Below are 25,252 nucleotides of genomic sequence, written 5' to 3'. Positions count from 1 at the left end.
TTCCATAATGGTTGCCCCAATTTACATGCCCAGCAACAATGAATTAGGGTTTCCTTTTCTCCACATCCTTTTCAACATTTGTCATTTGTAGATTTTTGTGGAAAGCCATTTTGACAGGTGTGAGGTGATATCTCATTGTGGTTTTCATTTGCATTTCTCTAATGATTAGTGATGTTGAGCCTCTTCTCAGTACATGTTGGTCATCTGTATATCTTTTTTGGAAAAATGTCTAGTCACGTCTTCTGCCCATTTTTTAAGCATGTTGTTTTTTTGTGAGACTGTACTTTCTGTACAATTTTATTTAAATCATACAATTTTTTTTTTGGTTTGTGAAAGAGGGATGAACCAGAGAATTTCTCAGTTCCATGCTATGGTATCACAATTTAGATTGCCAGTCATCAAATTTCTTTGACCTAGAGCATGCACACACACATACCAGAAAGGAGAGTTTCATAAAATAGTTCTTACTATAACTGTGTGAATTGTAATTAATACTTTCCTTTTTGTTCTATTTCTTTCTATTCCATTCCTTAAACATTTGAAATGCCAACTTTAATCTGTTAATATAAATGTACATAATGAGCCATGGCCTGCATTTTGGAAAATAAGCAAATCTGGATTTATTATATATCTATACACTAATGAATATAAAAAGATCAAGTCATTTCCAGTTTTATAGTTGGAACTTTTCCTAATATTTCCATGAAGCTGACTATTTTTACAATCTTAACAAACACTGGTTTTTCACAAAGTGACTGTCAATATGCAATGCCATTCTTCAGAGAACCCAGGTCCAAAGAGGCAGACCAAGTTAACATGTGAACACAGAAACAAACAGAGCTTTCAATTATACAATAATAACAGTGGTCTCTTAGTGTAGACAACAATAGAGTAACTAATATATTAATTCCGTTTAGGACTTTAATAGTTTGCAAGTATAAATTCGTAGACAAACACTTAGAAATCCCAAACTTGCAATTAAAGGAAGAAAAGAGTTGCCATAAAGCCATGGAAGGAAGCACTCAGTATTTTTTCATGGTTATTTGTGGGAAAACTGAAAGTCCAAACTTAACTGCATCACAGAAATCTTACTGCTACCGTATAAGGCTAGATTGCTTTTAGAGTGCCACTCATAAATAAGCTTATTTTAGTTGTGCACCGTCTATAGTGACAATAGTTCCAAGCTAACTCTAAAGTAAAAAACAAACAAACAAAAAAAACACATGCTTTTCTTCTGTGAAATGTGCAGCTAAAATTTGAGAACAAAAATCAGTGCTTCAGATTAAAGAAGAAAGAAAGAAAATGAAGTAGGATACATTATTAACTTTACATTTTTACTCCTGCCAATATTAAAGCCCTCTGTCACATTACTTTCTGGTTCCTTCCAATAAGAAGGCTACCATATTTCCCCATCCCTATACTTTTTGATCTTCACAGCTGTCCCTGACCTTTTTGGCACCAGGGACCGGTTTCATGGAAGACAATTTTTCCACGGACCAGGGTTAGGTGGTGGGACGGTAATGCAAGCAATGGGGAGCGACGGGGAGCGGCAGATGAAGTTTCACTCGCTCACCCACCACTCACCTCCCGCTGTGCAGCCCAGTTCCTAACCAGGGGTTAGGAAGACCCGTACCGGTCCTTGGCCCAGGGGTTGCGAACCGCTGTGCTACAAGATGTGTTTTGTACAACAGAATGAGGAGAAAGTGCCACTATGCTAGTTCTAAGCTAAGGCCTGAGAGGCATTATGGATTTCTACTCTCCTGTCATTTCATTATCACTGTAAGACCATGCCTGGTCATGTGGACCAATGCTTCCCAGTTAAGATGTCCTAGTCAAGTGTCCAGTTTAGAGCAGAGTCCTTAGCTGACCTGTAGATGCATGAGCAAGCCTCATCAAAGCTTGCAGAGCCCAGCTACATCAGCTGATCTCAGCTAATCTGCTGATTCATGAGCAACACAGGAGAAGAGAGAAAGAGGCAGACTTTATTAATGCAATGGACATGAAAATAAATGAAGCTTTGAGTTACTTATTAATATTACCTTCATTATGTAAATAACAGCATAATATTCTCTTTAGTATTACAATTGTTTGCAGTTGTGAAGTTTCAGATAAACATTTAGAAACCCAAATCTTAATAATTTTAAGGAGTAAAATAAATGCATATTTAAATTGCTGAATTTTGGGTAGTTTGTTACATAGAATTATTTAACCAACAAATAAAGTTACTTTCCTCTGTGTCTAAAACCATTTTTAAAAGATCTATTCTTCTTAATATTTAGATTATTTGCACTGAAGCAAGAAAAAATAATGGTCACATGTTTCCTTATCACTAACATTTATTATATGATTTTGAAGATCCTTTATTTATCCATGGTAAGACTTTTTTTTAAAAAAACACACTTTTGAAAATGTGACTTCATTCTGTTTAATTCTGTGATTTCCACAGCGCAAACGCATTCTGTATCTCATAACAAATTTGTTATTTTATTGTGAAGATAAAGATGGATTTCAAAGTCTAAATGTCAGTCATAGACTCAATAGGATTTTTTTTCCCAGTAAAGATATGGAGTAATCCATATTAAAAGTAAAAGTTAAAAGAAAAGAGAATTTTGGGCTTCCCTCGTGGTGCAGTGGTTGAGAGTCCGCCTGCCGATGCAGGGGACATGGGTTCATGCCCCGGTACGGGAAGATCCCACATGCCGCGGAGCGGTTGGGCCCGTGGGCCATGGCCGCTGAGCCTGCGCGTCCGGAGCCTGTGCTCCGCAACGGGAGAGGCCACAACAGTGAGAGGCCCGCGTACCGCAAAAAAAAAAAAAAAAAAAAAAGAGAGAATTTTGCGTTGGTACTAAATGATCTTAAATTTATGAAGGAAGGCTTTTTTTTTAATTGACATCATTTTTGAAAGGATTAGGGAACCATCAATTTTACTGTGAAGCAGCAATTGTGCAGAAAGCAGACCGAAGTATAATAAAATGCATTCATAACTAAGGACTCCCAACATGCTGTTTTCATGCTGGTGTAATTTAGTCTGCTTTAAGTAAAAACAAATTAATATTTCATTGATTCATACTTACAAAGATCATTATTTTTTGCCCAGTCAAAAATATAAAGCAAAGAAACAATAACCTCATAATTTGGTTTCTAACTTGAACAAGGTAGCTGTTGATTTGCCCTTTCCTCTATCTGTTAAAATTAACTGAAGACATACTATCAATAATTCTTCTGTGTGAGAAATATATTACAAATGGTACACTTCCAATCCCTCATCTTTTGGACCCTAAGAAATGGGAATAATAATAACTCCCAAATAATAATATGAAGTAGTTATAATGGCCTCAACAGTAGTAATGCCACCACTGATTTCACCAAGCAGCTGTGGTGACAACAGCAGCCTCGATTTCTTGAACCCTTGGAGGGGCCAGGCAATGTGCTAAGTGGTTTGTACTTTCTTCATGAAAAACATTCAAATTTTAAAGCAAAATTCAAGCCAAGTTGGGATAGGTCTTGGGTGAACCTTTTATAGAGTGCATGAGTTATGTAAATGTAGGTATTTACAGTCCACAACGAGTTGAGAAATAATAACAGTAAAAGAAAAAAGAGGCAAAGCAACTAATAACAGAATAGAAATAAAGCTGTAGCCTCAGGACAATGTTTATAGCAAGCATGGAGTAAGCCTGGTATCTTCTAAGCAATTTACTTTTATTAACTCACTTAATCCCCAGGGAAAATCTACCTCATAAGATACAAATGAAGATAGTGGAGCACAGAGGGATTAAGTATCTAAATTGCCCAAGGGAGCAGGATTGGCATCTGAATTTGGCTTGTCCAGTTCCTGAGTTCAAAATTTTAACTTTAATGCTATAGAAATAGGAAGAGAGGCACTAAAATGACAAGAGTGTTTGGCTCTCTCACTCCATACTATATAAAGCACTATTAAATCTTTCAATGACATATTTCAAAATGTCCAAATTATGAAACACAGAACAATGTCACAGTGGAAAACAAAGCACAACATTAAAGCATTACTAAGATAACTTTAGAAGCAATTTATTAAGAAAAGGAAAAGCTCTGCCAGACAATAATCAATAAATTGAATAAGTAAATAGCAATTAAAAAGAATGACAGCATAAGACAAGAATGTACCAAATCATAAGAGAAACTTATGAGTTAAGCAGCCTGGTTTGACATGGACAGTTCCGGTTAATTTCTATTGTTCAGGAATTCTGTCTACTTGGTTTAGCATTTTTCTGGATTTTTTTCATTTTCTTTAAACACACTAAAAGTATTAATAGTTACATAAACGTGCATGACGTTGGTGGACTCCCGTTTGCTACTTCCAGCTTCCACCATATCTTCTTCTTGTATCATGTGCCAACTAAGAACTGTCACTTGCCATTTGCCTCTGCAAGGATTAAGTCACTAGCCACTGTGGTTGCCTACCTTCAACATACCCTGAAAGGAGTTCAGGGTAGAAATCAGGAATGAAGCACTCTGTGCTCTGGGAAAACTGGCATGAGCTCAAATTCTTGCACCTTTTCATACCCAGAAAAGCACTAAGATCATTAATGGAGATATCTGCTCCTTATGACTAGGAGCCTTCTCGTGACAAGGAGTAACCTTCTGCCAAAATGTGTGCTTGATTTCATGTACTCTCCTTCACCAAAATCACATATATACTGACTCCCACCCCCCACCCCACCTCTTCAGAACAGCTCCTCAGAGCTGTCTGAGAGGATGTCTCCCAGGCTATAGTCCTCATTTTGCCCTAAACTCAAAATTCTCTCATTGTGCATTTGTTTTCATCGACACATGTGAGACACGTGCAAAGCACAGAGTTCTTACTTTAACATGTGGTTAAAATGAAAAGATTGTCTGTAATAACACATTTCTTTTCTTTGGACTACTTCAGTCTCAACTTAACTCCCAACTTTCTTTCAAGCTCAGCATTTAGGATATTTGCTGATAAAATGAAGGTGCTTGGATAATAGCCAAGTTAGCCAAGAACCTAACTATACGGCCAGGGTGCCATGGATGGTGCTGAAGCCTGCCAAATGCATGAAGCCACCAGAATGCCTATCAGTGGGACTGGGCGGTAAAAGTTGTATCTTTGTGAATGTGAAATATGTGTGGGTAATAAATAATAAGCAGCCCTACCACAGAGTTTAAAGAGAGTATAGAGTGTAGTTCAAAGATTCTCACTACAGTGCTTTTGCAATATATTGTATGATATAATTTGCAGCTATTCTTATTACTACTTGAAGCCTTTTATTTTGCAATGGTGCTTTTCTGCAGCAATGAGATTAAAAAGTCCATGTATAATGAAAGTTATCATCTACTAAGACTATTGTGATTTAATATCCTATTAAGATAACCACTGTGAATCTGCTAAATAAGCTCTAGGATCTATTTTAAACATTATATTTAGTTTCATTAGAATGTGCTCTATGATGATGATTTATCATGCAGAGCTCCAGAAAGGCATTTACATATCATTTTGTGAAGTATGAGTTTTCATTTAGATCATATGACTTCTCCTAAATTGACTATTATCATTCTCAATGACAAGTTTTCTTCTGCTTGAAATGAGATCTGTTAGTATTGGTCCTTTAGAAGAAAAATCATATCACAAAATGTTAAATGATGTCGTTTGAAGATGGAGCATTGAGAGATTTAAAATATAAACCAGAAAAGTTAAATCCAATAATGGTTCAAATTATTTTCCTCCAATTCTTGGAATCAAAGTAAAGCTACTGAAAGTTAATGTGACATTTGATATTATTATGTGTTATTTTAAACCCAATTAAAACTCAACATTGAGATAAAAGTATTTTATTTTACAATTAAAGTACAGATTTTGGTAAAGCAAAGAGTCATGGTAGAAACAATATTTTTACTAAAAAAAGTAACACAAGAATGGAATTAAAATGTACTTGAAATCAGTTGTGGTACATGCATAATTCATGATTGTTTCTGAACAACCTCAATTATTTTCCAAATGTAAAAAGAAAGTGTACTTGTCATAACTTCCAAATATTTGTGTGTGTGTTTCTGTATGTATATGTATATGAAGCTAGAGTAACTGAACCACAGTATTTTTGCAAGGGAGCTGATAGCTTACATATATATGCATAGAATAGCATAACACAGCGTAGCATAGCATAGCAGTATGTGCTGTCTCTCTTTGCTGCATGTCATCGGTCAGATTTTAGAGATGTTGAGCCCTTTGAGGAACTATTTTGTTAATCAACCTAAATGCCCTACAATGGTGTTTAACTTTTAAATGCATTACTCCTCTATATTTTGTTTGAATCCTTTTCTAATGCATTTAGAAAATTTGAATAAACTATTTCAAAAATGGAGCGCAAAATTTCCTCATTTTTCAAGGTTTATTGACCTATAATTATTAACTACAAAATTTGAAAACAGAAAAACACTGAAATTAAGTTCTATAAAGACGAGTTGTACTGAATAAATCAAATTATGTGAGCTCACAGGGTGTATAAAATTGAATTTTTGAATTATATAATTGTACTCTGCGATATCATGACTTGTAGCAAGAACTTTATGGCTCCTCTATTTTATTGCATATATTTATACTCCATATTGAAATGGGATAAAATTGCAGTGTACTATTCTAAATCATCTAAATTTATTGTAATAGTCAAAATAATCGCAACTAGAGACAACTTGTCTTGAAAAAAATGTGTTGAAGAAAGGTACCCTAAAAGAGATCAAAAGACTATACCTCTGAAAACATTATCTACTTCTATTTAAAAATTAAGAAGGGAATAGCCTCTTTTTAGGAGGTATCTTGACATCCCCAAACAGAATATTTCCTCGATTATAAATAACATGGTCTGCAAAGAAGAGGTAATTAAGGTGTGAACTATTAGAATATATTAATGACAAAATTCAACTCTGAAGATTGCAGGCAACATTATAAAAGAAGTTAAAATAAAATTCTATAATAAAAGAATATTCTTCAGAAAAATATTTATGACACAGAATTAGGGTCAGAAACTGACTGAAGTATGTAAATATGTATCAATTATTATTTGACTCATTTTTAATCATTATAAAGGTTTTTTGAAAGTTTGCTTGAAAGAGGTTTCAAAATGGCAGCGTGGGAAGATCCTGAACTCATCTTATCCCACGAACACAACAAATCTACAACTACATACGGAATAATTCCCTCAGAAACGGACGTGAAAACTGGATGAACAGGGTAAAAGGACAGCATTAGATGGGTAGGAAAGGCAGAGATACAGTCTCACCAAGGAGAAAAAACACACCCCAGCAGCAACAATCCGCAATTGGGAAGGATTACAAAGGCACAGATCTTTTCCCTGCGGAGACAGGGATTTGAGCTCCACATCGGGCAGCACCAACGAGACAAACCACCCAAACACCTGGCTTTGAAAACCAATGGGGATTACATCCGGGAAAATCATAGAACTGCAGGGAACGGGGAACCAACTGTAAAGGGGCTCCCACGCAGACTCACTTGATCACAAAAACCAGCACAGAAACACCAAACTGGAAAGCACGTGGGTCACAGGTGAAGGAGACCCACTTACTAATCTTGAAGCAACTGCCAGAGAGGCAGGAGCCAGTTGGGACACACACTGGAGACAGAGACACTGGCGGGAGCCATTTTGAAATTCTCCCTCTAACCTGTTGACATCAATAGGCGTGACCTGCTGAGAGTCCGGCTCACCCTGTGCCTCTGCCGGGCCTCACAGCCAGATGAGCCAGAGCCCTGCCCTCCAGTGCACTGCAGCAGTAGCTGTGATCTCACCACAACAGGAAAGCCCACACAGCCCACACAGGGGATACCACTCAGAGGCAGGATTGTACCTCTGAGACCCATAGGACATTTCCTAAATAAAGCCACTCTTTCAAGACTGGGGGAGATAGCTGATTTACCTAATTCATAGACACACACACGGAGAATCAGGTAAAACAAAGAAACAGGGGAATATGTTCCAACCAGAAGATAAGATGAAACTTCAGAAAAAGAACTAAATGAAACAGATTAGCAATTTACCTGATAAAAATCTCATGAATGCCCAAACTTCATCCTCTCTTCTGAGACAAGATTTACTGTCAAAGTAGTGCTCTCCCTTGACTTTTTTTTTTTTTTTTTTTTGCGGTACGCAGGCCTCTCATTGTTGTGGCCTCTCGCGTTGCGGAGCACAGGCTCGCTCAGCGGCCATGGCTCATGGGCCCAGCCGCTCCGCGGCATGTGGGATCTTCCAGGACCAGGGCACTAACCCTTGTCCCCTGCATTGGCAGGCGGTCTCTCAACCACTGCGCCACAAGGGAAGCCCTCCTTTTACTTTTTCTGCTAAAAGTTCTAATAGGGTATAAAAGTCTTCCTACCATTATTAATGGAAACTTGTTATATGTAGCTTTTATTATTGTCTAAATATATCCTGAAGAGGACATCTAGCGTTAACAATTACCTTTCAATTATTTAAGAGAAATGCGTTAACTCATAGAAAAGCATTTTGAAGGAATTGCAAAATACGTCATCAACGGTTAAAACTAGATGCACTGAATTTGACTTTAAAGGGTTTCAGTTGGTTAAGAAAAGATTCTTTCCTGTGAAAAACAAGGTGGAACTCTGCATTTTGATAGGAGGAAGGCAGGTGCATTATAGCTGAAATGACACCAGCTCACTGATGTGTAAAACAGCTCATATTTTGCAGAAAGAGTAAGAAATGAGACAACTATGATGAAAACTTTTGTATGTGTAAATTTTTCTTTTTTTCTATTTAAAAATTTTATAACATCTTTAAAAGATCATTATGAAAATTCAGGTTTTTTTTTTTGTTTTTTTTTTTTTTGCGGTACGCAGGCCTCTCACTGTTGTGGCCTCTCCCGTTGCAGAGCACAGGCTTCGGACGCGCAGGCTCAGCGGCCATGGCTCACGGGCCCAGCCGCTCCGCGGCATGTGGGATCTTCCCAGACCTAGACACGAACCCGTGTCCCCTGCATCCGTAGGCAGACCCTCAACCACTGCGCCACCAGGGAAGCCCCTGACTATGTATTTTCTGTTCAAAATATGGTCCTAGTTTTTAAACGTTCATTATAAAACGCAAATGGGGTTTCCTGTGAAAGAGAAACAACAGATATTGCTAGAAAAATTATATTTGAAATTGTAACAAAATTCTCCTAGAAAGAGAAGAATCAGATAGTAGAGAGTTGTATTCATGTAATAACAGATAAAATAGGATCAATTTGATTAGCACAACCATAACATACATAATGTTTATATTATGAATGTGTATATTTCTAGTGATAACATCCAAAATATATAGTTTCCAGAAAGCTTATGCTTCTCTGGAACCTTAATAAAACCATTCGAAATCATGGACATGACAGGTTTACTTAATTGGGATACTTCTTACCAATTCATATTTTTAGGACAATGACCAATTCAATGCCTTCCCCCTTGTGTCATGTGACATAGTATCATATATAATTGATGATTAATAGACATTTGTTGAATTGAATGAATCCCTAGTTCTTTCTAATTAATATTTTGTCACTTTAAGAAGAGTGAAGCTTCATATCACTTTAAGAAGAGTGAAACTCTTCTTCACTCCAAGAGTTCCTGGAGTCCTCGGAGTTAACAAGTTATTCAAAGCAATATATCAGTATAATTTTTCTTGGCCTTTTAATTTAAGAATATTAGAATACATATTTATATATTTAAAGGGGTAAATATAGTGGTGAATTTATTCTAGTTCCTAATTCTCATAAAAACGGTCTGGTCTTATTTTATATTTTCAATAAATGTTAACATTTATCTAGCATTCTTTCATTTAACAAACATTTAAACATATGCCATACAAGAATAGTCATTGGGGATATAAGATGATAAAAGATGATAGCCCATTATTAGGAAGTTCAAAATAGAGAGGGAAACACTCGGGATAATGATAGAGGTATAAGCTGGGTTCTCCGGGTCACTAAGAATGGACATCTAGTAATAGCAGCTAACACATGTATAACACTAATGGTTCCATACACTCTTCTAAATTCTTTACATTTATACTCTAACTTATGTCATACAGTCATTGCATCAGGGGTAGACATGTGTGTAGTGAGTGAGAATCTCAGAACCCTTATAATGCCAGCAGAGAACATAACCTCTTTCCTTGGAAGTCCTGATGTACAAAGAAATGGTAGTTGCTATTGTCACTGTAAGGCAAACACCTGAGAAGAAAATCTGAAGGAGGAGGGTGTAGCTAAGGGAAATTCACGTCTAATCCATAGACCTGACGCCACTGAATTAAGCTGATTGGGAATCCGGCACTATTTCTGGACTTTGAATTACATGAAGCAATAAATTTCCTTTTTGTTTTAGTGAAATTGAGTGGAATGTACTGAGACTTGTTACTTGCAACTGAGGGATAATTGGTTTAAATACTGTAATCTTGCCATACTTTTTTCAAAGCCCTCCCAGTCTTTATACATTTTTTCTTTCCCTAATAAATTCCAACCCACCCATTAAGGTTGAACTCAACTGTAATAACCTATAGTAAGCCTTTCATGATCTCTCCAGTCAGAAGTAATTAATTACTCCTTTGGCTTCTACTGTACTTAGTGTCATTGATTTAACTACGTCTTGTATTTTAGTTAGCTATTTTTCATGAGAATTTCCTCGTTGGTTTTGTGATTAGAAAGATGAAGATCAAATGTTAACTCCTTCAACTACTAGTTGGAAGTTCATTAAATATCTTTGACTTAGAGCCTCCTCATATCTGTAAAATATTGATAAACTTAAGACAAAATAATAAGACTAAACAGAATGAAATTAGAGAACCTATGTGGTAAGGGTTGAATTATTCCTTTTTCCTTTCTAAAAAAAGATGTGTTGAAGTCTTAACCCCCAGAACCTCAGAATGTGGTATTATTTGGCAATAGAGTTGCTGCGTATGTAATTAGTTAAGATGACTGGTGTCTTTATAAAAAGACTGCTATGCTGAAGAAAGCAAGACACAGGGAGAGCATCATGTGACAAAGCGGGCAGAAACTGGAGTTGTGCAGCTGCAAGGCAAGGAATGCCAAAGATTGCTGGCAAACCACCAAAAGCTAGGAAAAGTCAAGGAAGGATTCTTCCACGGGTTTCAGAGGGAGCATAGCCCTGCTGACACCTTGATCTTGGACTTCTTGCCTTTAGAACTGTAAGACAATACGTTTCTGTTTTAAGCCACCCAGTTTCTGTTACTTTGCTAAAGTAGCCCTAGGAAACTAATACAACATGCAACATACTGCTTGTAGCCTCTAAAACTTACTAGGTATGTAATAAATATCAGATAAATATTAAAAGATTTTATTTCTCTCTGTATGGTTCACAGTATTGTATGGTTCATGTCGATAGTGTGCACTTTATTTAAGGCCAACCAAACACTAATTATATATATATATATCACTGCAGGTATAATTCCACATCAAACCTTAACAGTAAGAACGGGCACTTATACTTCACATCATCTGTGGAGTTTGACAGAGGAGGACACCCACCTTCACCAGAACCTCCAGGGAAGATGTTGCCTCTAACAACTGGAAGGCTTACCCTGCTCCTCACAAAGTATGTGTAGGAAAAGTATATATATACTATATTTATATATAGTTATAGATATATAGATGTAGATATATATGGATATGGATATACTGCAACTCTATATGTGTGTGTGTATCTTTTTATATATTTGTATAACAAGTCTTCAATAAATAATAAGATCAATTTTGTCCTCTCAGGTAAAGGCTGCATGAACCCTACCTATTCTCTTCTCTAATACATTGATACATCTGGGTCTAACAGGAGCCCATAATAATAGCATAATGACGGCAATGATATCTGATTCTCTATGACTTTATACCCATTTTTCTCTTGCCATGTGGCTTCACTGTGAATTAGCAGGATTTCCTTTATAGATGGACTGGAAGCTACCAATTTAAAAAGAAAATTTAAAACTTTAAGTAATGCAGTCATTTTAAATATCACAGCACTCAATGTTCTCATGGCCTACTAGATTGAAATTGTTTTGCTTTATTTTTGGAATTTCATGAATTATGGAAGAATATTCTAAACTGTATGAAATCATGCCTAAAAGACATTGTACATCTAGTCTTCATGTAGTATAACATTTTGAACAGATAATTTTAAAGAGGACCTTTTTTTTTAAAGACTGATAATAGAACTACATGCATATTATTTATAAAACTCCCTTCTGACCTCCATTTTTCCAAATGGAAAATTTTTGTTTGGAATTACTCAAGCATATGAAGCTGTGAACACAGGGACATATTCTGGATACAAACATATAAATTCTGGCATCTAAAGCTATACAAATTGTATACCCTTGAATCCTAAACTGTGTTCACTGTGTACAATGATGTCTAGACCCTGGGGATATGGGTGTCTCAAGTTACACACAGTGACGTATCAAACTACATACTACATAGTAGCAACTGAAACCTTGAACACTGTATGCACAGCTTAAAGAGGGAGACTCTGCTCTGGTACCTGAAGCCACACACACTGGAAATGTGTGATCTGAACTCGTGCACCTTCAACACACTGTCCTCTGAGGCTCTACCTGTTGTCTGCATGGGCATTGGAAGCATTCACTCTTTATTTTAGTTTTTTCACGAACTAGCATCTAAAGCTGTACAGACAGGGATTTAGATCTGTATTAAATCTCTTTTCCTTTCACCCAAAGGCACAGTTTTAAGGGCTTATATTTAGGCATAACTATGTGTGCAAGCCAACAGCCTGGGATTTACTTGATTACTGACTTTTAAACCTCTGAAATTCTCCATGACTGGTTAACTGAGCTGGTTAGATTCTGATGTTCATGTAATCAAGCTTGTACACTGAGTCTCACTACAAAAATGATCTCTACCTCCCTTTTCCTTCCTTCTTTCCTTTCTTTCCCTCGTCACTGTATATACTCCCTACCAAGAAGTTCTCTCATTAGTGTATGTGAAGGTATTTAAAAGAAATCTGGATAAAAGATGACTAGATACTCATAAAATCACAGAACTCCTGCGAAATATAAAAGTACAATCAAATCTCCTCTTTCAGTTCAGTTCAGAAAACCTATACTGAGGACTGGGTCTTGTGCTTGTTAACTGGGACACAAAAATTAATGGTTGTCAAGTTACCCAGATTTTACGAATAGAGACAGACCACTATAAAGGGGACCATAATACCAGTTAGACTATCACATGTACTAAAGTAAAATTATTAAAAACAATTGCTCAAGATCATTCAGATGAAAGCTATCAATATTAGGGACAGTGAGCAAAGTAGCTCATAGACAAGTGTTCTTTGTAAGGTATCTAAAAATGACCTGGAATTGGAGAGATGGTTAGTCAAAGATCTTGGTCACAAGCTATAGAAATTGCCTCTAGTTTAGAGTTTACAGAATTAGCAAATCTGCATGGGATGCTCCATCTCTCTCTCTCTCTTTCTTTCTTTCTTTCCTTCTTTCACTTTTTGTTATTAATTTTTGCTAATACAGCAGACTTACAAGGGAGGTAACAGAGAAAACAATGACATATACCCACTGACACAAAATGTTAAGCCATAGCCACTGAATAACTTTAAAATGAGACTATCAACAACATTTTTCTTAAAAGTTCAAATTTTAGTTGAATCTCATACATAACTTTAAAAATAATCATAGCATAAAACTTACATATTTATATCACCATAGAGTTTTCTGCACATGTATATATTCAAATGTAAATAACACAGGGTTCTCTAAGAGACTGACTTTGACCCGAAGTCTTTAAAATGAAAACTAAAGAGATACTAAGTGAGCATTATATTTCAGGAACTGTGTTGTGCACTAAAGAGATCTATGTGTGAAGTCTGCAAACACTTACTAATCTACAAGAACTGACAGCAAATTTGAAGAAGCTATTTTCACAGTTTCACAAACTGTGTAAGAGCAGTCCTTGGGGAAATACTAGGTCTTTGTTGAATAAGTGTGATAACTTGAATTTCAATCAGATAAAAATTTCCTGCCAAAGAATTGTCTGTTATCTAATATAGTTATTTCCATGGCAAAACCTATTAGATTTAAAAGGTCAAAATTTTGGATGCCTCTGCTTTTATTTAATAAGTATTAAATGATCTGTCATGCATTGAAACATTTTAAAGGGTACACAGACATTTTGTTCCTATAGCTATTAGAGTTATTTTTATAAACAGAGGTTTATTTCTTCATAGAAGGTATTTGAACTTCCAGATTATTGCATTGTTATATTGACCAGCTGACCTATGCAGCACTGCTCTGGAAATGTTCCCCAAACAGGTGCTGGAAAAAACAATCAATTCAAAAACATCTCTACTAGAGAATTACTTATTAAGAAATTATTATTCTGAGTATTATACAATTTAATTCTCAAATCATTAATATTATATATCATTCTAAAATGAAAAGTACCCTGGCCTTCATCATATCCCAGAATTTAGGACCAAGATTAAGCTAACAGAGATTAAGTCATAGAAACAGAGTCCCTGTAGATAGAAGAGAACAGGTATGTGAAGTGAAAACTGGGCTGTCTTGAAAGATTTTTATTGATTCAGCAGAATGTGAGAGACTCTCTCACAGATAGAGATAATATGTCCAATTTTATTATGACAATATGATGGATACTTTTTTTTTTTTTTTTGCTGTACGCGGGCCTCTCACTGTTGTGGCCTCTCCCGTTGCGGAGCACAGGCTCCGGACTCACAGGCTCAGCGGCATGGCTTACCGGCCCAGCCGCTCCGCGGCATGTGGGATCTTCCCAGACCGGGGCACGAACCCGTGTCCCCTGCATCGGCAGGCGGACTCTCAACCACTGCCCCACCAGGGAAGCCCTGATGGATACTTTTTATTTCATGTCCCCAAACAGATCAAATGGTGCTGTGAGGCTACTCATTATCCCAAAGCTTTTATGAAAAAAGATGAGCTATAGCCCATATCCCTTTCCCAGCTATGAAAGGTTTGTCAACACTGCTTTCATCCAACTCAGGTATTAGAACAATCTTCATTTAATGTCATTTTATCAGGCCAGCCTCTGCAAGAGGACACATAATGACTCTTTATTTTCATTGTATCCTATACAAACTAATTTGTGCTCAAAACTTTTCACCCACCTATTTTCCTCCCTCACAGCTTCACCTCACAGCGCCTATTTCAAGCTCCTTCACCTGAACATTACATACTCACCAAGTTCATTCACTGTTTTCTAGAAAGTGACACAGTGATGCTCACTATTGAAGAAAACAAAAATTCTTTTTAGAGGAAAAGGAGTAACTTTACAAGCCTAGAGGATGATAATATAGTGATGAGGTTTATGTTAATATAAAATAGAAGGGAATAATTATTTTGTAGATACAAATGATAAGTTGATACTCACCATACATTTCAAAGTACCTAAAACCATTATCTACTTATTTTATATACTTCTTAAATATATGCATTGTTTGTTGTTAATTTTCATGTATGTTTTCTATGGATAATTGAAATTGAATTATCTGTATAGTGGAAAATAAATGGGGTAACAAGACAGTGAAGAACCCTAAATTTAGTTCCATCTCTCAAACTAACCACCTGAGACCTTGGCCAAGGCACTCTCACTTCACCAGCCTTAAGTTGCCCTTTGGTAGGATTGAGAAATGAGACTAGTATATCTTTAAATTCTCCTGGACTCTAAAAATCTCAAGTTTAATTTTTAAAGATATTAATAGTGAAATAAAATCTGCTCTAAATGGCATAATATTTAATGGTCACTTAACACATGTGAATAAATAATGGGGCTTGTGAGTCGGATAAGATTATAAACAAAGTTTACTGTGCAAGTTTAGATTTGTGCTGTCTTTCCATTGAAACTCCCTCTTGCCAGTATCCTTCCAGTTTTGCTCATTTTAGCTCGTCAGTGAGTATCTCCCTGAGCATTTTGCTTAAAATTCAGCTCCCATTCCCACCTATCTCTGTCCTCCCTCTTGCTTGATTTTTCTCTATACTTCCAACCTGCTATATAATTTACTAATATACTTACTTTAAAGCAAACATTTGTACAACACAAAGTACAATACGGCTGATGTACCCGGGGGTTGTGCACAAGGTGTGCATCCACATGCAGCCTGTCATAATTTGAAGATCAGTCAGAATAACAAACTGGACTCAGATTAAGCCACTTTTACAGAGTATATTGTCAAGCCAGCAACACAAAGGATATCCATAAAAATCAGGGCTAACTGTGCATGGACATAGCTCCCATTGACTTCTTAGTTCCTTGCAGGGGCATAAATGGAATTAAGTTTATCTTGGCACCCTAAAAAGAGGAAGGAATCTAAAAGCCAGAAGAATCCAGAAATGGGGTCTCTCTATACACAGAGATGATCCAGAAGCCCTTCTCATAGAAGACACATGAATAAATTTGGAAAAAAAATACTGTAAGATATTTCAATAAAGAGAGAGTGTTGGACCTGCATGCTACCTCTCCCAGAGTCCTATTAAAATAAACATGGAATGTTAAAAAGATAAAATTTGCAAGAACCCATGAAAATAAGGGTAAAAATGTAATGTTTATCAGTCTGGGAGGAATTTCTACTAACCATAACAGTTATGTGGTTTGAGTGAGAAGCACAGGAAAGACTAACATAAACGTAGTAATGTGTGCAGCGGTGTGTCAGCAACCCTGAATCCCGGGACACTCACCCCCCACTTTCACTTCTGAGGCAGATCACTTCTTCTTCCTCCTGATTTCCCCTCTGATCTTTCTTTCTGTATCTATTCAAAGACTACAACTCCTAGTCAGCAAGCAGAACAAGGGAAGAGGAAAATGGGTCTCAGTGCACTTGGTCTTGGAACATGTAGAACTTCAGAAAATGTTCAGAGAGAGAGAGAGAGAGAGAGAGAGAGAGAGAGAGTGTGTGTGTGTGTGTGTGTGTGTGTGTGTGTGTGTGTGTATGGAGGGAGGGTAGGTTAGAGGTGAAGGTAGTGAACAGTCATAGAACCCATGAATATTACAGAAGGAAAGATGTAGTTTTAATATGTCAAACATGGTTAAACAGACTAAAAAGTGCTTTAGGTTATTTTTTTTCCCCAAAGCCTGAAATTCCTGGGTAGGGAAGACACACAGTGTGACCCCAGATCATTCGTTCTCAAACTGTTAGATTCAATGTCCCTTTTTCAATACTAATATTGTAGAGATATCTATAAATTGATGATGAAATAAGCAATTCTCAAGTAAGATAACTCACAACTTAATAAAATTTAAAAATAAAAATATATATTAAAATTTCAGAACAAATTAACAAAATCTATAAAGATTGTGAATAGGCACCACAGAAAACTGCTTATTTTTGGAGTTATAATTTGAGGAATATAAGTTCAAGGATATAGTTGATTGATTAAAAGATGACTTGTAATTAAAAATAAAACCTTGACTATTGGTGTTTTCTGTAGGTTATGAGGAGTCTGAAATTATGTCCATAAATAGAACCTTCCACACTCTATAGCAGAGTTTTCAACATTAACACTATTTACAATTTGGGCTGTGCATTACAGGATGTTTGGGAACATACCCACTAGATGACAGTAGCAAAATGCCCTTCTTCACCCCTCTGAGATGTGCTAAACAAAAGTAGCTCCAAGCATTGCCAAATAACCCCTGAGGGGCAAATATCCCTTGGCTGACAGCCCCTGCCCTGCAGGTATAAAAGCAACAGGCAGAGCCCTTAAAACAAGCACAAACAAGCCAAGTGAAAATTTAGCAAAGCATGAGAAAAGGAAGAAAATCTATAATATGGGGATAGAAATACACATCTGAAACTTTATTAAGTGTTACAGTTTAAATTTTTTCTATTAAAGGTAAATCTAAAAATTACCTTTAAGAGAGAAACAAGACCCAAGGAAGTTTAAAAACACTAGTTGAAGAAATTCAGTGCAAATTAGAACCTATTATTATGATAAAATATCAGAAAACAAAATTCAAAGAAATACTATTCATTGGGATCAATAGGTTAATATTATAATGAAAGAAGCTAAACTCACTAACCCTTATATGCAAAAGAATATGGCATAAAGCAAAAAAAAAAAAAAAAATATATAAGTAAACACTGACAATAGGAGAGAAAGAGGGAAATTTAACACATGGCACTCTGTATCCGGTTAGAGAACTATTAAAAGTTGAAGTTAGAAACCATACAATAATAAAGTTACATTGTTATTAACGTTTTTCTACAAATAGAAATTACAAGATTTTTTCAATGCTCTGAACAACATTTAACAAAACTGACTAAAAACTAAAGAACGAAGATACCTAAAATATGTGTGTTTGTGCTCACATGCATATATGTGTAAATGACAATCACAAAGGCCATAATCTCTAACCGTAGCAAGCAAACCTAAAAAGTAATAGCAAAGAAAAAATAACAATGATACCAGGAAACACTAAGTATACCTAAACAGAGAGAACACAAACAAGAGACTAAAAGCATTTGGAAATTTTAGCAAAACAAACAAAACTCCAAAACGAAAAGTATTCAAATAAATATTGAAAAATAATAATAGCAAAATTAACTATTATTTAATAACATTCACCAGCTATATATTATCATGCTAAGTAATTTTATATATAAATTTATTTCATCTTCAAAACAAGCCAGTGACCCCAGTACTCCCAACACCCTCACATTACAGACAGCTGTCATATACTAAAATGGGTCAATAAGAAAGAGCATGTTTGGCCTGTGTGTGGATGCGAAAATGGATGCATTCAGGGAGACAGAACCAAGCATTTTCTTCTTGGATGTACTCCATTTAAAGTGCTTTTGCATGGCTTCTTCATCCTGGAAAGCTCTGCCCTGGGACTTGCACATGACTCACATCCTCACTTTATTCAGGTCACCTCTTCATAGGGGTCCTCACTGACCACCTTATTAAAAACAGTACCTGGTGCCACCTCACACTAATTTTTCTTCACATGTATATGCTGTTCTAAGCAATTGACACAAGGTCAATATCCGATCCATTTTTTATGCCTAGCCCCTACAGAGTGTGTTACTAGCAAAGAGTCTATAAGTATTTGCTGAATTCCTTCATTCATTTATTAGTAAATGGGGAGAGAAAATGAGAGAACATCCCAGGAGAGAATCCTCGAAGAATCAGAAAATCAAACTGTGGATTTTAGAGCTGGTTGTGATTCACGGGGTCCCAGACACTATCCAATGCTCTACTGAGATGAGTGGCCTGGAGGGACATGCTTGTGGTGATTATATATGGAGTTTGATTAGAACCAAGTGAGGGTCAAGGGAGAAATTTCAGTTCTAGCCAGCTTTACAGAACAGTTAGCCAACCCTATAAAAGTGAGATTTTTGAAAAATATAAGTTGGACAGGAAATTTTGGTTTCAACGTTATACTAACTGAACAGACAGTTATTTAAAGTAGCATGCTGGAAGATCATGATTTTTCATAGTCTGCTGCTTACAAAAAGTTGTAATGTTCAACACTAAAAACAAATTCTGTCATTTAGCAAAATAAAGGTGATATATATTTAAGAAAAAGTCTGTTACTGCTTTACACTATTTTTAATTGTATTATCTTGTATAGGCAGAGATTCAGCGTGCTTTAGTCACGTGGTTTAAATCCTGGTGAAGACTTCCTCTGACTTCGGGGCTCACTGACTTTCTTATTACTTCCTCCCGTTAATACATAATACACTGCACTCCACTGTAAATGTTCTGAGTTTATATTTTTTCTGAGGAAGAGTTCTGCTTTAATTTCCTTTACTCAAACCAACCCATGACTTAATGAAGCCCAGAGGAATATTTAGCCCACAGCTGCTGTACAGATCAGTGATCTATCTGGTTAACCTTTAATCAGATTAAATGTTACTACTTAATCCCCAAAAGTAGAAACTTGATCCTTTGCTACCACAATTAAAATATACCTACACAATCACATTAATAGGAATTTCATCTAGTAGCCTTCATTTTCCAATATACTCTTTTTATCCTTGTTACATAGAATGTCTGATCTACATTTTTCTCTTGGGGAATTTTCCTTCATGTGTTTCCTCAATATTTATTTGAATGCTTTGAGTTATTTCTTTTCAGCACATATTTATAGTTGCTTCTGGATGTCATGTTTCTTTCACTTTATTTTTTGGGGGGATTTACATTCAGAAGATAATAAATCATTATCTGTTATTTCCTTGGCATTTAATATATCATTTTGTTAATATTTCTGAACAATGATGTTAAGAAATAATGTCAGAGAAATAGGCATTAGGAAAGTCCTTCATTGAAAAAATTCTAATTTGTATTCATTGCAAATATTTGTAACTATGAAAATTTTAATTTCAGTGTCTATATTTGATACTACAAGAGAAAAATGAGAACCAAAGAAGAAACGGTATAATTTTAAGCCAATATAGTCTCAGAACATGGATTTTTTTTTTAACATCTTTATTGGAGTATAATTGCTTTACAATGGTGTGTTACTTTCTGCTTTATAACAAAGTGAATCAGTTATACATATACATATGTTCCCATATCTCTTCCCACTTGCGTCTCCCTCCCTCCCACCCTCCCTATCCCACCCCTCTATGTGGTCACAAAGCACCTAGCTGATCTCCCTGTGCTATGCGGCTGCTTCCCACTAGCTATCTATTTTACGTTTGGTAGTGTATATATGTCCATGCCACTCTCTCACTTTGTCCCAGCTTACCCTTCCCCCTCCCCATATCCTCAAGTCCATTCTCTAGTAGGTCTGTGTCTTTATTCCCATCTTACCCCAGAACATGGATTTTGACATGTCATTTTACTTTTGTTATAAGATTCTTTCATCTCATCTGTTGTCTTCATTTTATACCACTAGGACAAAACAAACCATCCATCACCGCCTCCCATTCACCCTTACATATGTGCACACATGCACACACATATTTACTAAGGATGAGTTACCTCTGCTCTTTTAGCTGTAACTTTCAATTAAAACATGATGGGGCTTCCCTGGTGGTGCAGTGGTTGAGTCCACCTGCCGATGCAGGGGACACCGGTTTGTGCCCGGTCTGGAAGGATCCCACGTGCAGCGGAGCGGCTGGGCCCGTGGGCCATGGCCGCTGAGCCTGCGCGTCCGGAGCCTGTGCTCCGCAATGGGAGAGGCTGCAACAGTGAGAGGCCCGCGTACCGCAAGAAAAAAAAAAAAAAAAAAAGCAAAAGAAGTAAAACATGATAATGAGAGACCCTTGGATACATGGTCCTCTTTTCTTTTGGACCCTCAATATGATTAGATGATTTCTATGTGAGATATATGTGTTACAGTTTTTAAAACTCTTTTATAATAAATTCAGAATCTGTTAACCAAAATAATCTTTAAGGAAAATAAACATAATGAGGAATGCAAAGAAAAATTCCATTATAATTGGAAGTGATAACAGAGGGAGCTGAAAGTCCTGTGTATATATAAAGTACCATTTTCCTTCATCTGTTCACTTAGGAGTCAGAAGCAAGAACTATAACAGGATGTTCTCGGATTCACCTATAACACTGGAATGCTGTCCTCCAAAGTTATTCCCTGAGAGTTCATGAACTTACCCACTAGGGCCTCCCTTACTCAAAACTTTTGCCAGGCATTGTGGAGGCAGCTTGGTTCTTGGATTCATAGCAGATCTGACACTCATGGTATGATGTCAACATAATAGCTAACCTTGCTGAGTTCTAATTTCTTCATTTGTAAAGACTTTGATGTATTTTTATAACCATTAAATCAGACAAATAATGAGAAATCCCAGGTGTATAGTAAGAGTTTGATACTACAGAACAAGTTGTTCTTAGTTTAATGGAAATTCTAAATAATGTACAACAGTAATACACAATTTGGTCATCCAACTATTTTCACTAGATTGGCCACAGAAATCATTCTGTCAGTAGACGCTTTAAATGAAGAGCACACTGTTAAAGATATAGAGTGTATTTCTACATGAGGGCGAGTGCCCAGCTCAGCTACCACCTTACAAGGTAGCATTTTCCTTGAACTATCATTTTGCCAGAGTAGAACCAGGATCTGATTTGATAATTACCCTGAGAATTAATTCCTCTCTCAGAGTGGTCACAGACTGTTGAACGCACAAGAAATGATGTGTAGTTTTATGAATTCCCAAATTTCTAGTCACTATGGGAAGACAGCTTATCATTAAAATGCTGCTTAGCAAACTCTGAATCAACACGAAGGGAGTTAGTTTTATATTGAACTCTAATGGTTATCAGAACATGAGTGCTTCTACCATCTAACTTCCAAAGGACCAGGATGGCCTCCACACTTGACAAGGCAAAATCCTTCAAAATTGAAACCAGTCTCCTGATCTGAACACCTGGACCAAAAATCAATTTTCTCACTTCAGTTATAATCAGCTAGGGAAGCATTTTTTTCAGTTCTGTTATTCTTACTAAAAAATAAGTAATAAACTAAAATAGCACTTTTTAAAGGAGACCTGAAATATTTAGGCTTAAGAATCTTATAAACAAAGTTCATAAGCAGAGACTATTTTCTGAGGAAATGAAATATGAAAATGAAAATGGACATGTAGCCTTAAACAGGAGATAATGCACTTGTAAAATGCCCAACATCTTCTTAGAAGTAGTAAAAATAAAGAAAAATACATATGTTAAGTCAATAAGTGAAATAAAGACTCTGATATTGCAAAATGGATAATTTAGGTTGTATATTCATTTAGACTTCCCTAGTGATTCAGTTATTGAGGAAATGGAATAATTTACTCAAAGAGGAATTAAAAGCAAAATTAGTGACATTTAAAGAAAAAACTGGAAAGGAAATTCAAAAAATCTCTGCCATCAACTCTTCTGTTTAAAATTATAGAGTGAGCATTTGTGTTACAGAGGCAACTTTTATCTATGAATGGATATAACTTCAGAGGTTGAAGTTATTATTCTACTATATTAGGTAGCATGCGAGTAAAGAAATTAGAGTCAGTAACACTAAGCAGAGAAGTCTGGCATACCACCTATACATATTTTTTATTTTCCACATGAGTGTCCTAAAATTTGCAGTGCAATATACTTTTAAAAAAGGTTAATAGATCAATGATACATTAGTGTTTAGTTTTGAAATAACAAAACATGATACTGAGTCTTTAAGGCAAGAGGCATGGGACCTGGGTGACACATATTCTCTGGCACATTGCCATTTATACTACAGCAGGACATACTAAATGATTTCCTAGCAAGAGAACATTGAAGCACCTAGCAGAGAGAACTATATTAGTACGCTATTTCACACAGAGTCGGCATCCAAAGAATATTTAGGGACAGAAAGAAGGAAATATGAAAAAATAAATAAAAATGAATGAATAGCATCACAAACCAATCATAATTTCATGAGACAATTTTTGTTGGCTTCATTTTTCTCATTTGTATAATGAAGGTCTCAGACAATAGAAGAATAAATAACAGTTTGCCAAGCACTATTCTATGCATTTCCTATTAATGGACTCATTCACTCTTCAAAACACATCCACAGAGACAGATATTATTACTCTCCCCATTTTAGATATGGCACAAGCCGTGGCGAAGCATTTTATTTTAGAGCACAGGGCTAGCAAGCAGAGGAGGTAGGACTTGAAGCCACCCGTTCTGACTCTAGAGCCCGTGTTGAACGTTATAAGATAGAGATGGTTTTTGAGATTGCCTCCCCACCTGAGAGCCTATACTTCCATGATTTGGGAAAGTTATTGTATACATTTTATACTGGGGATCATTAGACTTGGAAATAAGAAATACAGTTTACCTTCTTTGTCTGCGGCTTACGCATCCATGGATTCAGCCAACAGCTGATCAAATTTTTTTTTTTTTTTTTTTTTTTTTTTTGTGGTACGCGGGCCTCTCACTGTTGTGGCCTCTCCCGTTGCGGAGCACAGGCTCAGCGGCCATGGCTCACGGGCCCAGCCTCTCCGCGGCATGTGGGATCTTCCCGGACCGGGGCACAAACCCGTGTCCCCTGCATCGGCAGGCGGACTCTCAACCACTGCGCCACCAGGGAAGCCCCAAAAATTGATCTATATGGAAGGTCAACTTCACTGTGCCATTTTATACAAGGGACTTGAACTTTTCTGGATTTTCGTATCCTGTGGGTCCTGGAACCAATCCCTTGGGGATACCAAAGAATAACTATCATGAGAAACTAACTTAATGCTATATCATCATTTATTTTTATAAATGCTTCCTATGGGGCCACAATCTTTATGTATATCTTAGACACTGATGTTCTCTAAGATCCAGCAAGTAGATCAGATTATTTCTACAAAATAATGTACACTAGATGGTCTAAACATAAACATATCAAAATATTATATTGATTTTTGCTAACATGAAGAATTTATTTCCACTGTAATTTATAGGAATGGATATGAAGTTAATGAATACAATTCTGAAAATCATGAAGTAGTTAAGTTCACATGGAATTGATAATCAGATAGATGTTTAGAACCCTGACATGTTTCATGATAAAATAATTTTTCAATTTAGAGTTTGATTCTTCTCATCCATAAAAATATCATGGAAGAAGCCAACTCTTTTCTGTTTCTATTGTTCCACCAGTTAAAAACAAAACAAACACCACATTTCACTCAACTGCACATTACCTGTTGTATGCCACTGGTCTAAAGGAATGTATTTTAAAAAGAAACATATTCAATACATTTCAATGTCTCACTGTGAACAGGATAGTGGTTTAAAACAAAATGAACCAAATCTGAAAAAATAAACAAAACATATTTTACTCATAATGTCACTTAGTTTCTTGACTCTAGTCTAAAATAATGTTCTAAAAATATTCAGGGTATTCCCATGTCTTGCTTTCATCTTGTTAGTTGCATTAAGTGACCCCCTATGCTCAAGCATCTATTTGAGGTATTTGCTATCCACAGAGCCTTTTACTTTAGCGAAAGCCTTTTGATGACTTTATGTATATGAAAGTGTATTTGTGAACCACAAAGAGGAAAATAAAGGGAAGAAAACAAAGAGTGTAGAGTGGGTGGGGTGCGGTGCCACCTGCACTCAGCCAGAGCCTTTGACTAGTCTGGAGCCTCTACATGAAGAGAGAAGATATGATTAAAAAGCTGATGGTGCAGTGGTTGAGAGTCCGCCTGCCGATGCAGGGGACACGGGTTCGTGCCCCGGTCTGGGAAGATCCCACATGCTGCGGGGCGGCT

Source organism: Stenella coeruleoalba, assembly GCF_951394435.1.
Source record: "Stenella coeruleoalba genome assembly, chromosome: 4".
Taxonomy (NCBI): Eukaryota; Metazoa; Chordata; class Mammalia; order Artiodactyla; family Delphinidae; genus Stenella; species Stenella coeruleoalba.
This window is presented reverse-complemented; position numbering follows the sequence as displayed.